This window comes from Sturnira hondurensis, unplaced genomic scaffold, assembly GCF_014824575.4.
Source record: "Sturnira hondurensis isolate 20B ecotype Veracruz unplaced genomic scaffold, ASM1482457v3 Scaffold0013378, whole genome shotgun sequence".
In the NCBI taxonomy this organism is placed as follows: Eukaryota; Metazoa; Chordata; class Mammalia; order Chiroptera; family Phyllostomidae; genus Sturnira; species Sturnira hondurensis.
Window position 1 is genome coordinate 1,125,725 of NW_028086009.1, and position 16,570 is coordinate 1,142,294.

The following is a 16,570-nucleotide window of genomic DNA, read 5'->3' on the forward strand; positions in this document are numbered from 1 at the left end:
CAGCTGCGAACCAAGGGATGCCAGCAATCACAAGAAGTTGAGAAAAAGGCACAGAACAAATTCTCCCCTAGACCCTTTACAGAAAGCACAGATCTATGACACCGTCCCGTTCGCCTCCTAGTCTCCAGAACTGTAAGAGAATCAATTTCTCTCAGTTTAAGCCATACATTTTTGTGCTAATTTGTTGAAGCAGCACTAGGAAACTAATTCAGGCATCTAGGGCCAGACTGGAGAGAAAGATGTAGAATGAACATTCCCTACAATCCAGCTTTATCAATAGTGAAGCTCATAATACTCTGAGACTTGGGTAGAAAAGGGAAGTGGCAGGCCACCTTGAAAACTCTACATTAGCCATAAGCGCACCTATTCAGATACTGAGCTACAATAGGACAACTGGCTTTAAAGGCTGCCTCTTTCTGTCATCTCAGAAAGCCACAGGCCTAGTGCTGTAAGTTAAAAAGCAAGACAGCAAAAAAAAGCCTAGTCCACTGGTTGTTTTTGCCAGAGCCAGGCCTCACTCGGCTCCCAGAGGCTCGGGCAGCTTTGCTTTATCCTTTTGGTCCCTCTCACATCACCATTTCATCTTGCTTCACCAGCCTACAGATACCAAGGGCAGGAACAGAAAGATGGGCTTGAAGAGATGATTCCTGGACAGAAGACCAAGACAAAAATAAATAAATAAATCTATGCAAAAGTTTCTTTTACTGCAGTTGAGAGATTCTAGGCTGAGTCCCAGGAGAACATTCCTGAGGAAAAATGATGCAAGTAAATATGTAAATTTTCTTCATCAGTCTATGATGGCCTCTCTTATACTCTTGGTAAATGAGAGCAGGCACAAGTCATCTTCCTGCACAGACTGAGGAAGGCTTCCTCTTCTCTTGTTCACCAAAGATCTGGCAAGATTAACGCGAGCACACAGGCTGTCATCATCTCAAGTAAGCATGCAGAAGACAATGTTGGAACCAACAAAATTACACTGAGGATTCACTCCTGGCTTCACCCAGTGTGCATCCTTTACTGGGTCAAACTATATCTAGGCCTGGACTGCAGTGGATCAGGAGAAGCATTTTTGTCTTACATGACATGCTCAAAAACTAACTGATTCTAGATGCAAACATGCAACCTCCTCCAATAACTGATTACATATAACTTCTAATTTATTTGTGTCTACTTCAGCCTCGAGTCAATTTTTCAAAAACATTGAGTCAAATTTTAATTTTATCTGTCATTTCCTAGCTTTTCCTTTCTCTAGCTCTTACACTACCTTAGTGTCCAACAATACAGGCCTGGTTGAATCAAGCTAGTTCTTCCAACACAGGACAGGCAACATCAAAAGAATAAGGAAGATCTCCAAGCAAAGATCTGGAGTGATTTCCAAATTATTCTATTATATTAATAAAGCAAAGTATAGAACAAAGTTTATAATATTCTATTTTGTGTACTGGAAACAAGACCAAAACCAATAAAAATGGCTACCTGCAAGGAAAAGAAGAGGTAGGAAAGGAAGCTAGATTTACAAAACAGGCAGGAGGGAGATGAGCCCTAGCTGGTGTGGCTCAGTAGACTGAGTGGCAGCCTGCAATCAGAAAGGTCACTGGATTAATTCCCAGTCAGGGCACATGCCTGGGTTGCTGGTCAGGTCCCCAGCTGGGGACATGCAAGAGGCAACCAATGCATTGGATGTAATTTTCTGTATCTCTCATGCAGTTTCTCTCCATCTCTTTCTCCCTTCCCCTCTTTCTAAAAATAAATAAAACATTTCTTAAAAAAAGAAAGGAATGTATAAGATGTGACTGGAACATGTTGTTCCAGGAAGCTTGCTTGGATAGCACTTCAAAACTACAATCAGTACTGAAAAAATTAGACTTCACATGTCCCCTGATGTGGCACACAGAGAAGGACACAACATCACTGAGAGGGCACAGCACTTACAGGGCTATTCCTACTAAAAATGTACAGCTTAAATCTAATCATGAGGAAACATCAGAAAAGATCGAATTAGATGACATGCTTAGAAGTAAGCAGTTTTTTTAAAATAGTGGTTTGTACTCTTCAAAAATGTCAAGGTCATAAAAGACAAAGAAAGAACAGTTCTTGATTGAAAAAGACTAATAATGTGTTATGTGATTCTCAGATCCAGGACCAAAAATCAAAACAAAAATATTTCTCTTTTCTTTTGCTAAAGAATATTAGTGGAACAAATGTTGAAATTTGAGTAAGATGTATAGATTAGATCATAGTATTGTGTCAAGATTAACATGCTGATCTTGAGAAAACACACTGTGGTTAGAAAATGTCCCTGTTTTTAGGAAATATATGATGATACAGTTATAGGTAAAGGGGTATTATATCTTTCAAATGATTCAGAAAACAATATGTGTGTACACACACATACACAATAACAGGATAAAAGCAAGATCAAGAAAGTGACAGGCATGGAAAAAGTTTAACATTTGGAAAATCTGGATGAAGGGTATATGGGGAACATTTTTGTACTTTTTGGCAAATTTTCTCTAAGTCTGAATTTATATCAAAATAAAAGTTAAAACAACAACAACTAATGGGAGTCACATCAAAAGGACATAAGAAGTTCATCGGAAAAAAATAGCCTTGGTGGCCCCATACAGGGTATGAGAGCCTGACTGGGATAGAGGAAATCCACGCAAGTGCAGCACTAGCAAGAGGAGATTGGATAGTGCTGGCTGAAAACAGAGGCCGGGTTTCTCACTGTCAGAGAAAGGAATTTACAAATACAGAGAGGGAGAGAACTAGAGCTAACCTATGGCATTATTTTGGAATTTTGAAATATTGGTGTAAACTCATGATATGTGTATATATATGTGTGTACATAAGTGCATGTATATATGTGTATGTATAGAAAATTCCTCGGCTGTGCCTACTGAAAGATCTTGGGAGCAGTACCACTCCAGTAGCAATGAGCTCTCAAATACTGGTTTCTAAACACCATTTTCCACTAAGAGGAACCAGGGCTTCTTGGGTAAAAACTGATTCCAGATCAGGGCAAGAAAAAGTACAAAGTAAGCCTGAAATATCTTGTTCCAGAAAGTTTTTTAAAAACTACTCAAGCCCTGACTGGCATGGTTCAGGTCAACTGAGTGCCGGCCTGCAAACCAAAGGGTCTCTGGTTCAATTCCCGGTCAGGGCACATGCCCAGATTTCAGGCCAGGTCCCCAGTAGCAGGAGTTTGAGTGGCAAGCACACATTGACACTTCTCTCCTCTTTCTGCTTCCCTTACCCTCTCTCTAAAAATATATGAATAAAATCTTTTTAAAAATACTCAAAAATGAGAAGGACAGGAGAAACATGTAATAGTCAACCTCAAGGAGTCTTCATTGGCTAAATCTGGGGAATATTGACTATCAAAACAAATAAGGATAGTAATGAAATATAATCAATTAAACAAAACAATAAAACTTGAGTCCATAATGAAATAAATGTACTATAAAATATTTTTAAATCCATAAGTCTATAGTATTCCTTTTTTAAAGAAAGCATCGATCACCACTAGAATGCATCAACGCATCACTCCAAATATTTATAATTGAAGAAAAGGAATAAAGCCCTTATCTTGACTTTCCTGAACAGTTATTTTAGTGTAAGTGAAGAATTCATGGTGGAAATTTTTTTATAGAAAAAGCCCAGCTATTAAATGCAGAAGAAAAAACAGAATTACATGATCACCATTTTTTATAATGCAATCCCTAATAAAATAAAGAATCTAGGGAAATATTATTAATGGATGCTCAAATCATGAGGCAACAATTTAATAGCAAGTTTTAAAATGAAGAAATCAGGCTCATTATTAGTGGAATAAGCAGACATGATATGAAGCAATGGAAAATATGTAGCATCACTTACCAATCATTTTCACCTTAAAAAGTAAATCAGAATCTAAACTAAATCATTAAATCCAACTCATTTTCAAGACATACAGGAGTTACAGAAACAAAGTAAACAGCACCACAAGAAAGCAATATGCAAATCCTGCGACAGTCTACATTTCAGAAATCAAAGAAGAGAGTGGAAGGACTGGGGGGAGGGAGTTCAGCAAGGGTGAGAACAAGGGACTACTACAGAATAAAAGACACAATAGATATGAATGAAAACTACATGCATCATCAACTGGTCACCAGATATTTGCATAGGAAAGCACTAGAATAATGCAAAAAGAAAGAAAATACAATTAAAAGAACAGTATCTTGCTCACTTGGGCAGCACATACACTAAAACTAGATGGACACAGAGAAGATTCACATGGTTCCTACACAAGATGACATGCAAATTCGTGGAGCACTCCATATTTTTTAAAAATAAAAATAAAAGAGCAATAGAACAACTAGAACAAAGTATCTTTGATATGCTTTATATGTACACATATACATATCTGTACTCTGCTGTTATAAACCTGAAAATGTCCTCATTTTAGAGGACAGAGAAAGACAAATACCATATGACCTCACCTTTAAGGGGAACCTAATCAACAAAACAAACAAGCAAGCAAAATATAACCAGAGACACTGAAATCCAGAACAATCTGACAGTAATGAGAGAGGAGGTGAGAGAGGATAATGGGGGAATGGGGCGAAGGGTTTTCAGGAACAACTATAAAGGACACATGGACAAAACCAAAGAGGGGTGGAATCAAGGGAGGGAGGGAGGGAAGGATGGCTGGGGTCGAGGGGAGTGGTGGGGGGTAAATGCAGACAACTGTACTTGAGCAACAATAAAATATTTTAATGGCATAAATTAAAACACTGAACCTTTTAGATTCAACAGGCAAGACTTTTTCTGTCCACCCTACTATTCATTTTTTAATTTTATTGACTTATTTTTATAGAGAGGATAAGGTAGAGAGGAAGAGTGGGAGAGAAACATCAATGAGAGACACATCTTTCCCTTGCCTCTCACATTCCTTCAACCAGGCAGGAACCTGGCCTACAGCCCAGGCATGTGCCCGGACTGGGAAGTGAACCAGTGACCCCAGTGACGTTTGGCTTTGTGGGACAATGAGCCACTACAGTCAGGGCTGCCTATTATTTTAAACTTGGAAAGTTCAGTGGCTGAATGTCAAAGTTCCTTTATCACTAATCAGATTACATTAAATAGGCAATTATAATAGTGTACCCCTTATCCCCAAGAGGCACGTTCCAAGACCCCTAGTAGATGCCTGAAACCGTGGATAGTACCAAAACCTATATATACAATTTTTGTCCTATACATATGTAACTATGATAAAGTTTAATTTATAAATTAGGCATAGTATGAGATTAAAAATAGTAACTAATAATGAAACAGGACAATTATAACAATATATATTGTAATAAAAGTTATTTGAATGTGATCTCTCTCTAAATATCTTATTGTACTGTATAGATAGCATAGATACACTGGATAAAGGAATGATTCACATCCTGGGTAGGACAGAGTAAGGTAGTACAAAATTTCATCATGCTACCCAGAATGGTTGGTGTACAACTTAAAACTTGTAAATTGATTTTTTTCAAAAATTTTCCATTTAATATTTTCAGACCATGGTTGACCACGCATAAAAAAACACAGAAAGTCATAGAGGATGACTACTGTATTACACTGTTTTTTTGTTTAAGATTTTATTTATTTTTAGAGAAGCGGGGAGGGAAGGAGAAAGAGAGGGAAACAAACATGGATGTGTGAAAGAGACATGGATCAGCTGCCTCTGACACAACCCCCACTGGGGACCTGGCCCATAACCCAGGCTTGTGCCCTGACTGGGAATCACTGGCACTCAACCCACTGAGCCACACCAGCCAGGGTAGGCCTACTGTATTAGAAAATGGGGGGAAGACAATTCCATTCAATCATTGCATGTGCAACACTATAAACACCTATTTATTAGAAATCTTACCATCTTTTTTCTTGGGATAAAGTTTCCATTCATCTCTTAACAATACAATGACCAGCAAGCATGTTGATTAATGAAGCCATGACCAAATCCTTAGGTTGAAGCACCAACTTAAACAAAAGTTTACTGTAACAGACATCAGTTACTCTGCATTCTAGCAATTAAATTACACCAACATCAAAGTGGTCAGTGGAGTTTACCCCCTTACAACGTAACAGGTGTGCCAAGACAAAGAAAAATGACCCAAATGGAAGAAAAGATCAAACCTCCAGAAAAAGAACTAAGTGACAAACAGGTAGCAAAACTATCAGATGCAGATTTTAAAACACCGGTAATCAGGATGCTCACAGAAATAGTTGCATATGGATGCAAAACACAGGAAAAAGTGAAGGCTATACCAAGTGAAATAACGGAAAATATACAGGGAACCAACAGTGAAGGGAAGTAAAATGGGACTCAACAAAACAGAAAAGAAATAAACATTCAACTGGAACAGAAAGAAGAAACAAGAATTTAAATAAATGAGAGCCTGGCTGCTGTGGCTCAGTGGACTGAGTACTGGCCTGAGAACCAAAGGGTCGCTGGTTGGATTCCCTGTCACAGCCCATGCCTAGGTTGCTGGCCAGGTCGGGCCCCTAGTAGGGGGCCCACAAAAGTCAACCACGCACTGATATTTCTCTCCCTCTCTTTCTCCTTCCCTTCCCCTCTCTCTAAAAAACAAACAAACAAAGAGAAGATTAGGAACCTCTGGGACAACATTAAACATCCAATTCATAGGAGTGCAGGAAGATTCACAGAGGTGCCAAAAGGACAAGAGGAAGAGCAAGAAATTAAAACTTATTTGAAAAAATAATGAAGAATTTCCCTGGTCTGGCAAAGAAAATAGACTCCCACAAAGTCCAGGAAGCTCAGAGTCCCAAAGAAATCACATCCAAGGAGGAACACACAAAGACACATCATAATTAAATTACCTAAGATTAAAGATAAGGAGAGAATCTAAAAAGCAACAAGAGAAAAGGAGACAGTTACCTACAAAGGAGATCCCATGAGACGAGCAGCTGATTTCTCTATAAAGAAACTTTACAGGCAAGAGGCCAGAAAGAAGTATTCAAAGTCATGAAATCCAAAGACCTACACCCAATATTACTCTGCCCAGCAAAGCTATAACTTAGAATGGAAGGGCAGATAAAGTGCTTCCCAGATAAGGTCAAGTGAAAGGAGTTCGTCATCCCCAAGCCCTTACTTATGTGAAATGTTAAAGGGACTTATCTAAGAAAAAGAAGATAAAAATTTTAACAGTGAAAGGCAGCAAACACAGTTATTAATAACCATACCTGACTTCCAGCCAAGATGGAGGCATAGGTGGGAACACTGTGCCTCCTCACACAACCAAAATTAAGGACAACAAAGAAAATTGAACTATATGGAAGTTCGACAACCAGTCAACCAGACTGGTAAGAAGGGCAAAGTCAGCAGCTGGAGGAGAGGGATTGCAGCAGGAAAAGGCAGTGGCAGCCAGACCGGGGAGCACAGGTGGTACGGGGCTGACCACGGCTACACATTCACATGCAGATAAACTAGGCAAAAATTGGCAGTAAGACAGACCCCACAACCCAGGGCCTCAGCCTTGGGAAATAAAGCCTAAAAGCACCAACTGAAAAGGTGCCAGGAGAGACCCCCAGCCTCACAGGAGAGTTCTCTGAAGAGACCCACATGGTCCTAGAACGTACACAAGCCCACCCACCCGGGAACCAGCATCAGAAAGGCCCAGTTTGCTTGTGGGAAGCAGCAGAGGGGACTGAAACCCCAGAGAGAGAGGAACAAACACCATTGCTCCCTCTCTGACCCCACCTCCACATACAGCATCACAATCCAGCAACTGGGTTGCCCCGCACTGGTGAACACCTAGGGCTCTGCCCCTCATATGTAACAGGCACAACCTGGCCAAAAATGGCTCAATTAAAAGAACAAATCAAAGCCCCAGAGCCAATACTTTTAAGCAACCAAGAGATAGCCAACCTTTCAGATGCACAGTTCAAAACACTGGTGATCAGGATGCTCACAGAACTCATTGATTTTAGTTACAAATTAAAGGAACAAATGAAGACTACACTAAGTGAAATGAAGCAAAATGCACAGAGAACCAATAGTGATGGGAAGAAAACTGGGACTCAAATCAAGAGAGTGGACCAGAAAGAAGAAACAACCAAGCAGAAAAGAATGAAAAAACAAGGATTCAAAAAAAAAAAAAATGAGGAGAGGCTTAGGAACCTCCAGGACATCTTTAAACATACCAACATCCAAATCATAGGAGTACCAGAAGGGGAAGAGGAAGAGCAACAAGTGGAAAACTTATTTGAACAAGTAATAAAGGAGAACCTCTCCAATCTGGCAAAGAAATAGACTTCCAGGAAGTCCAGGAAGCTCAGAGAGTCCCAAAGAAGGTGGACCCAAGGAGGAATACACCAAGGCATATCATAATTACATTACCCAAGATTGAAATGAAGGAGAGGATTCTGGAAGCAGCGAGAGACAAGGGGACAATCACTTACAAAGGAGTTCCCATAAGACTGTCAGCTGATTTCTCAAAAGAGACTTTATAGGCAAGAAGGGGCTGGAAAGAAGTATTCCAAGTCATGAAAGGCAAGGACCTACATCCAAGATTGCTCTATCCAGCAAAGCTTTCATTTAGAATGGAAGGGCAGATAAAGTGCTTCTCAGATAAGGTCAAATTCAAGGAGTTCATCATCACCAAGCCCTTATTATATGAAATGTTAAAGGAACTTATCTAAGAAAAAGAAGATAAAAAATATGAACAGTGGCCCTGGCTGGTGTAGCTCAGTGGATTGAGCACGGGCCTGTGAAGCAAAGGGTCGCTGGTTTGATTCCTAGTCAGGGCACATGCCTAGGTTGCAGGCCAGGTCCCTAGTAGGGGACACATGAGAGGCAACCACACATTGATGTTTCTCTTCCACTCTTTCTCCTTCCCTTCCCCTCTCTCTAAAAATAAATAAATACTAAAAAAATATAAACAGTGAATGGATAGCAAACTCAGTTATTAACAACCACACCTAAAACAAAAACAAAAACAACTAGAAGCAAAAGCAAAAACTAAGCAAACAACTAGAACAGGAACAGAACCACAGAAATGGAGATCACATGGAGGGTTAGCAACAGGGGAGTGGGGGGCAGGGAAGGTACAGAGAATAAGTAGCATAGATGGCAGGCAGAAAATAGACAGGAGGGCAAGAATAATATGGGAAATGTTAAAGCTGAAGACACATGGACATGAACTAAAGCAGGGAATGTGAGTGGGAGGGGGTGTGCAGGGTGGAGGGGAATGAAGGGGGGAAATGGGACAACTGTAATGGCATAATCAATAAAATATATATTTAAAAAATAAAAATAAATTTTAAAAAACAACCACACCTAAAACAAAAGTAAACTAAACAGACACCTAAAACAGGAACGGAGTCACAGAAATGAAGAACACATGGAGGGTTAGCAACAGGGGAGTGGGAGGAGGAGAAGGGGGGAGAAGGTACAGAGAATAAGTAGCATAGACAGTGGGGATAAAATAGACAGGGGGAGGGCAAGAGTAGTGTGGGAAATGTAGAAGCTAAAGAACTTGACACATGGACATGAACTAAAGTGGGGGAATGTGGGTGGGAGGGGGTGTGCAGGGTGGAAGGGAATGAAGGGGGGGAAATGGGACAACTGTAATGGCATAATTAATAAATTATATTATTATTAAGAAAACAAAAACAAACTACACAAACAACTAGAACAGAAACAGAGTCACAAAAATGGAGATCAAATGGAGGGTTATCAGTGCGGATGGGGGGGAGAATGGGGGAAAAGATACAGGGAATAAGAAGCATAACTGGTAGGTACAAAATATGGGGAGATTAAGAATAGTATAGGAAATAGAGAAGCCAAAGAACTTATACATATGACCCATGGACATGAACTAATGTGGGGAAATACTGGTGGAGGGGGGTGCAGGGCAGAGGGGGATAAACGGAAGAAAAAAATGGGATAACTGTAACAGCATAATCAATAAAATATTTTTTAAAAAGTTGATATTGCTTAATAGAGACAGACTCATAGAGAGCAGGCCGACAGCTCTGGGGAGAGGGGTGTGCTGGGGGTGCAGGGATTGAGGGAAAAAAAGAGAGAAAGGACTCATGGACCAGGACAACAGTGTGGTGATTGCAGAGTTTACGGTGGAAGAGGGTAAGAGGGATAAATGGCAACGTAAAAAACACAAAATAAAAAAATCAAATTTTTAGATTGAGCGCGGGCCTGTGAACCAGACGATCGCAGTTCGATTCCCAGTCAGGGCACATGCCTGGGTTGCAGGCCGGTTCTTTGCAGGCTAACTACCAGCAGGGAACGCACAAAAGGCAACCATACATTGATGTTTCTCTCCCTCTCTCCTTCCCCTCTAAAGATAAATAAACAAATAAAATATTTTTAAAAAAATCAAATTTTTAAATAAAGAACCATTCTGTATATTATAATACAGGCATAAAAATAATGTTAAGGTCAACAATTGCCAGTCTAGCCCTGGATGGTGTGGCTCAGTGGATTGAGCACCAGCCTGTGAAGCAGAGCAGAGGGTTGCCAGGTCAATTCCTGGTCAGGGCACATGCCTGGGTCGTGGGCCAGGTTTCCCATTGAGGGGCGTGCAAGAGTCAACCAGTTGATGTGTCTCTCACACACTGATGTTTCTCTCCCTTCTTTCTCTCTCCCTTCCTGTCTAAAATTAAATTAAAAATCTTAAAAAAAAATCGCCAGTCTTTCCTCATGGCCAAACATAACTATTTCCCTTATCTCTTCCATAATGTCCCTGCCCCACCCCCAGCTTTAGGAAAATGTAAGATCAATGAGGGCGTTTAACTTGAGTTGAATAAAGACACAAAGCTCTGTGGGTTTATTCTTTTATTTGTTGCTATTATAAGTAATATTTTTTAACTTCTTCAGAAATAATTTCAAACAGAAAAATTGCAAGAATAGAAAAAACCTATGAACACTTTACACAGATTCATCTAATTATATCTTACCATATTTGCTTTATCAATTTATGTTCTCTCTGTGTCCACACTGGACAAAAAAGGGGATACTATAATAAATCGTAAATTCCTAACTGGGCATGTCATGAGATGTAGTCATGTCCCAGGGCCGTAACTTCATTAGTGAAATATTTTTAAACCAGGTCTGTCCATTGTTCTTGTACATCTAGTTTAATACACCTTTGTAAAAGAGTAATACTTTTGGAAGGCATAACCACATAATCTTAACTATCCTGAAATCCAATCTCCACCTTGCTTTCTCTTACTTTCATGTAAACTCCCTCATCTTCCCTCCTTAATTTCAAATGCATAAAAGAAACTGCAAAACTGTTATTCTTATTTGAGATCTTGCTTGCCAGCAACTCTCATCAGTTTTGGCTAAAACAAACTCCTATAAAATTATCTACAGGTCTGGATATTTCTTAAGTCAACAACATACACATGATAAAGTATATAAGGTAGAATATTCTGTGTGTGAAAACTTGTGTTTTTACAAGTTTTTTTCTGAACCATTTGAGAGTAAGTTGCATACATCATGACCTTTTACCCCTAAAGTTTCCTGTGCTTTCCTAATAGGGATCTTCTCTGACATAGAAGCAGAACAGTTTTCAACTCCAGTAAGCTTAATATAGATCCAATACTTGTATATAGTTTCTGTATTCCAATTTTGTCAAGTGAACCAATAGCGTCCTTTATAACATTTTATTTTTCCCTTCTGTAGGGAATTCAGTCTAGGATAAAGTACTGTGTGTAGCTGTCATGTCTCTTTAGTACTCTTTAATCTGAAATATTTCCAGAACCTTTTTTAATGGTACTTATTTTTGAAGAATGCAGTCCCTTTGTTTTAACATTTAAACATGGAAATGAAACATATATTTGTATTAGATAGAACATTTCTTATTTCGATATACTATATTATAAGCTAAGTATTTCTCCTTTTGTGGCTGATACATAAAAATGCTTTAAAATTAATCTCACATCCAGCTACCTTGCTAATAATCTCATTTTCAATCATTTGTCTATAGATTCTTTAATGATTCTGCCTATACTATCATGTGAAAATTATTGGAGAATAGTGATCTTTTGTTGTTTCATTTACAACACTTATTCCTTTTACTTCTCTTTCTCACCTTAATGACCTAGCTAGGACACCCTAGTGCTGAAGAGACGAAGTGAGAGTGGAAGATTCTAACCGAAGTGAAAGGGGATGATTCTAACCTTAATTCATCAGAATATAGGTACCCTTTAATAGGTTAGAAAAGTTCTGTTCTACTTCTTTCTCTATAAGGTTTTGGGTTTTTTTTGTTTTGCTTTTAAATCAAATACATGTAGCATCTTGGTTTTTTATTTTTTTTAACAACTGATAGTCAATTTATTAAAAAGAATGATTTAGGCATCTGCAATGGTGACTTCAACCTCAACTCCTGGCTCAATACTGATCGATGTAATCTGCTTAACAATCTCAGAAGGGCTGTGCGAGTCAATGAGTTGCTTGTGGATCCTCATCTGAAATCGATCCCAAGTCTTAGAACCCTCCCCACAGGAAGTTTTTCTTGTAGTGATTCTGAGTCTTGGTAGGCATCCAAACTTGTCCTTTCATTTTGAGATTCTTCTCCTTTGTGCCTCTGATCAAATCAGCACACACCTCCTCCAAAGACTTTACTTTCCGGCTGGTTAGAATAATTCTATTTCAGTGAATCGCCACCTCTGGTTCCACGGGTGTCTTTCCAGTATCTTTAAAAGCCATTGCTGCGGCGCGGCTTCCTGACCAACTTGTTCCTCGGCGAGAGCAAACAGCGGTGAGCCAGGAGCAGGAGCGGGCTGAACAGGAATAACCTACACACGCGACTGTGACTTCCTCAAAAAAAAAGCCATGTAGCATTTTATCAAATGCTTTTTGTATATGTTATGACAGGTTTTCACCTTTTTCTATTGTGATGAAACATGATTCTTATGTTGAACCCGTCTATATTACACAACTTCATGATGATGTATTATCAAAATGGCACACTGTGGAATGATCCACACTAGTATTATATTTTAGGTTTCATATCTTCATAAGTGATGCTAACTTGTAATATTACTTATTCATACTATCCTGTCTGGACCCGGTATTAAAACTTGCTAGCCTGAAAAAATAAGTTGGGAAGTATTCCTGAAAGAAAGAAACCTGTAGTCTATTAGTTCTACCAATAGTTTGTAGAACTAACCTGCAAAACTATCTAAACCTGGTACTTTCTTTGTGGTAAGACACGTAACTAAAGAATCAATTATCTTTTTTTAAAAAAGACTTTATTTTATTTTTTTAAGATTTTATTTATTTTTAGACAGGGGAAGGGAGGGAGAGAGTTAGGGAAACATCAATGTATGGTTGCCTTCTAAATAGCTCCCACTGGGGACCTGGCATGCAACCCAGGCATGTGCCCTGACTGGGAATCGAACTGGCAACCCTTTGGTTCGCAGCCCGCACTCAATCCACTGAGCTACACCAGCCAGGACTCATTTATCTTAATTGATATATTTCTATCACTTCTTGATTCCATTTTAGAATTTACATTTTTCTGGACAACTATACATTCAAATACATTAGCATAAGTTTTTCATGGTCTCAACTGTATTTCAGTACTCTTTTCAGTCCTAATGTTCTTGTCCAATTTTTCCTCTAAGGTGAGACCTGTAAGTTCCTATAATTCTCAAATATACCTACATATGACCCCCAAAATAGTTAAGAACCACTAAACCAGATCTGGACCACAGAAGTGAATGGAGCTGTGACTCCATCAACAACTGGAGATGTGACTTCACCTAAACACTTCATTCTTGTTAATGTTAAGCCTTAGTAACTTTCGAACTTAGGAAATTAAACAAACTCAGTGTTCCTAAACACAGGGGGAAAAGTGGTTCCACCAGTCCACAGAAAAGCAGCAATGAAAGTGCTCTGATTTTTTTCAAGTTCTATCTTTTATTCTCAGAGAACACTCTTTATTTTGTTGGTGTTTTTTTAAATAAACAATCTTCTTTTTAACATTTTATTGATTTTATTTTTCAGAGAGACAGGCAGGAGGAGGGTGGGAGGAGAGGGGGGAGAGAGAGGGAAAAAGAGAAGGAGGGAGAGAGAGAGAAAGAAACATCGATTTGTTGTCCCACTTATTTATGCGTTCATTGGTTTCGTATGTGCCCTGATGGGATAAAGCCTGCAACCTTGGCCTACTGGGGACACTACTTTAACCAACTGAGCTACCCAGCCAGGGCACTTGTGTTTTTTGAACATCACATTAGATAGTAAGTTTTCTTTGGTAATTTTTATTTTAGAAAATTAAAATTTGGCAAGCCTATGTCAGTACAATTTATTTTTTTCAAAACTCTAAGTCTGGGAACCAGGGAACTAAATGATCTCTGGGATCCTTCATGGCTCCAGTGTTATATATTAGAGAGAGGAAGGAAGAGAGAGTAGAGGGATAGGAGAAACTATTACATTAACAAAGATCAAGTAACTTATTCAAGTTCAAGTCCTTATTTAACCAATACTTCCTTGGTTTCTAGCTTTTAACTCTACAAAACACCCAACCTCCACCAATATACAGAAATCTTCCAACTGTAACATTCTTAACAAACCATTCTCTCAGTAAAAATGGCTTCTACTTGCAAACCACTTTAACTTCAAATTCTTCAGCTTGACAAATAACATAACTATCACCTTCCTCCAAAGTATATAGGTTTTCGGACCTTTCTAACTATCCCTCCTAAATCATTCATTCATTCAAGTGACAAATGTCCATTCCCACAGCTAAACACAAAGATTAATCAAAAAACTTTCATGAGAGGGAGGGCAAGATGGTAATGGAGTAGGACAGAGTGGATTCCATTTCCCTGCACACATGGGAGAAAATCCTGGCTGATCTACAGAGGAACAGCACCAACAGTTCCCCAGCATATATGAAAATAAGAGATCAGAAATCGTAACAGACACTGAAAAACCAGATGGTAAGGAGACAACTGCAGTACAGTAGAGTCTCAGGGACGGGAGCAAAGACTGGAGCAGCAGCGGTCTCAGCCAGCGCACAGTGCCCAGAGCCCAGTGCCCCAGTGCCCTGCACACAGCACCCGGCACACCTCAGCCGGTGCCCAGAGCTCAGGCCCAGCTCCCGATACATCTACCATGGTCTCTTTGAAAGCCCCAGGCCTGCTGACAGGTCCGTGGGAGAGAGCTGGGTTATCAGCTCCCTCCCTCCCCGGCCAAGCAAGGTCCAGCACCAGGAGAGCCTTGTTTCCTAGAGTTTGCAGAGAGGGTACTAAGGACAAAGAGCCGAACAAAACAAACAAGCAAGCAAAATATACCCAAAGACTCTGAAATAGAGAACAGGCTGACAGTAATAGGGGAGGGATTTAGTGGAATATATATAAAGGATACATGGAGAACAACTGAGAAGGGTGGAAATGGGAGGGAGGGGGGAGTACGGGGGGGTGGGATGGGAGTAATAGACAGAAAACTGTACTTGAAAAATAATTAAATAAATTAATTTTAAAAAACACACACAAAGCGCTGAGATCGACCACAGACTCTGTGCTGAACAGCTTGGGAGAATTGAGAGGCGTAGTGTCAGGCTCTGACTCTGATAGTCACTGTTCTGGATGAGGGATTAGGCTGTACTGAGAGGCAGGCTTTCTAAAGGAGAAAGTTTTTGGAAAGTAAACTGAAGGATTCTCCTGAGACAGCCACTTGGCCTACTCCCCATCCAGCCTGGCAGCGATCCCACGGTTGGGCAGAGGGCCTGGAGTTCCCCCACACAACTGGGATGGGTCTGCACCCAAACCCATGGGACCCAGGCAGCCTGGCCAGCCAGCGCACACATGTGCACCCCACAACGCATCCCACAGTGATGACCCCCAGGGAAAGAGTGCTATGAGGAAGACCTAGACCCCCTTTGTGGGTCGCTGGGAAGAGATGCCAGGTTGGTTCTTGGATGAGGGCAGAAAGACCACACCAATCAATCACCCCTCAGCCTGCTGCAGCCAGAAAAACTGGTTTGGCCAGTTTGAAACCAACAACAGATGTTTTTTATTTTGTTCTGTTTGTTTGTTTTTTAAGTGATCTTTTATTTTTTTAATTTTATTATTGTTTTATCTTTCAATACCTTTTTCCTCTCTTTTCTTTTTTCCTGTTTTATTCCTTCTTCCTTTCCTTCCAAACTTATCGCTTTTTCCTCCTTTCTCCTGCCTTTTTTTTTTCCTTTTACCCACAAGTGACACAAACAACTTGGAACTGCGAAAAGACCAGAGTTGGACCCAAAGAGGGAACATCCCAAGAGTAGAGACAGAGAGACAAATTTTACTTTGCTATAGCAGAGAAGCCACAAGTTGCTGCATATTTGTATTATTATTATTTTTTCATTATTCTCACCTCTTTTATATTTTAATAGTATCTTTGTATTCCTCCCCTCTCTCTATAGGATTCTTTGCCTTGGCTGGTTATATTCTATCATTTGACAGGTTTCCCCTGTTCTCTCCTCCACAGTATATTGCTAATTTTCTATACTCACACCACTTGTTTTCATTTAGCACACTACCCAAAGTTCTATACCCTCTATTCATG

The 16,570-nt window shown here is 39.7% G+C and overlaps 1 protein-coding gene, 1 non-coding gene and 1 pseudogene across 4 annotated transcripts in view; 1 reads left to right on the top strand and 2 right to left on the bottom strand.

The window, feature by feature from the left end:
• The window catches only part of KDM4C (lysine demethylase 4C), a 404,720-nt gene that overhangs the window by 364,185 nt on the left and 23,965 nt on the right, over positions 1–16,570 (bottom strand). The window lies entirely within an intron of this gene.
• On the top strand, positions 4,221–4,326 carry LOC118997651 (U6 spliceosomal RNA). Its single transcript, XR_005068704.1, has one exon. It is a non-coding gene; the product is annotated as a U6 spliceosomal RNA (small nuclear RNA).
• Positions 12,325–12,851, bottom strand: LOC118997641 (40S ribosomal protein S20-like; annotated as a pseudogene).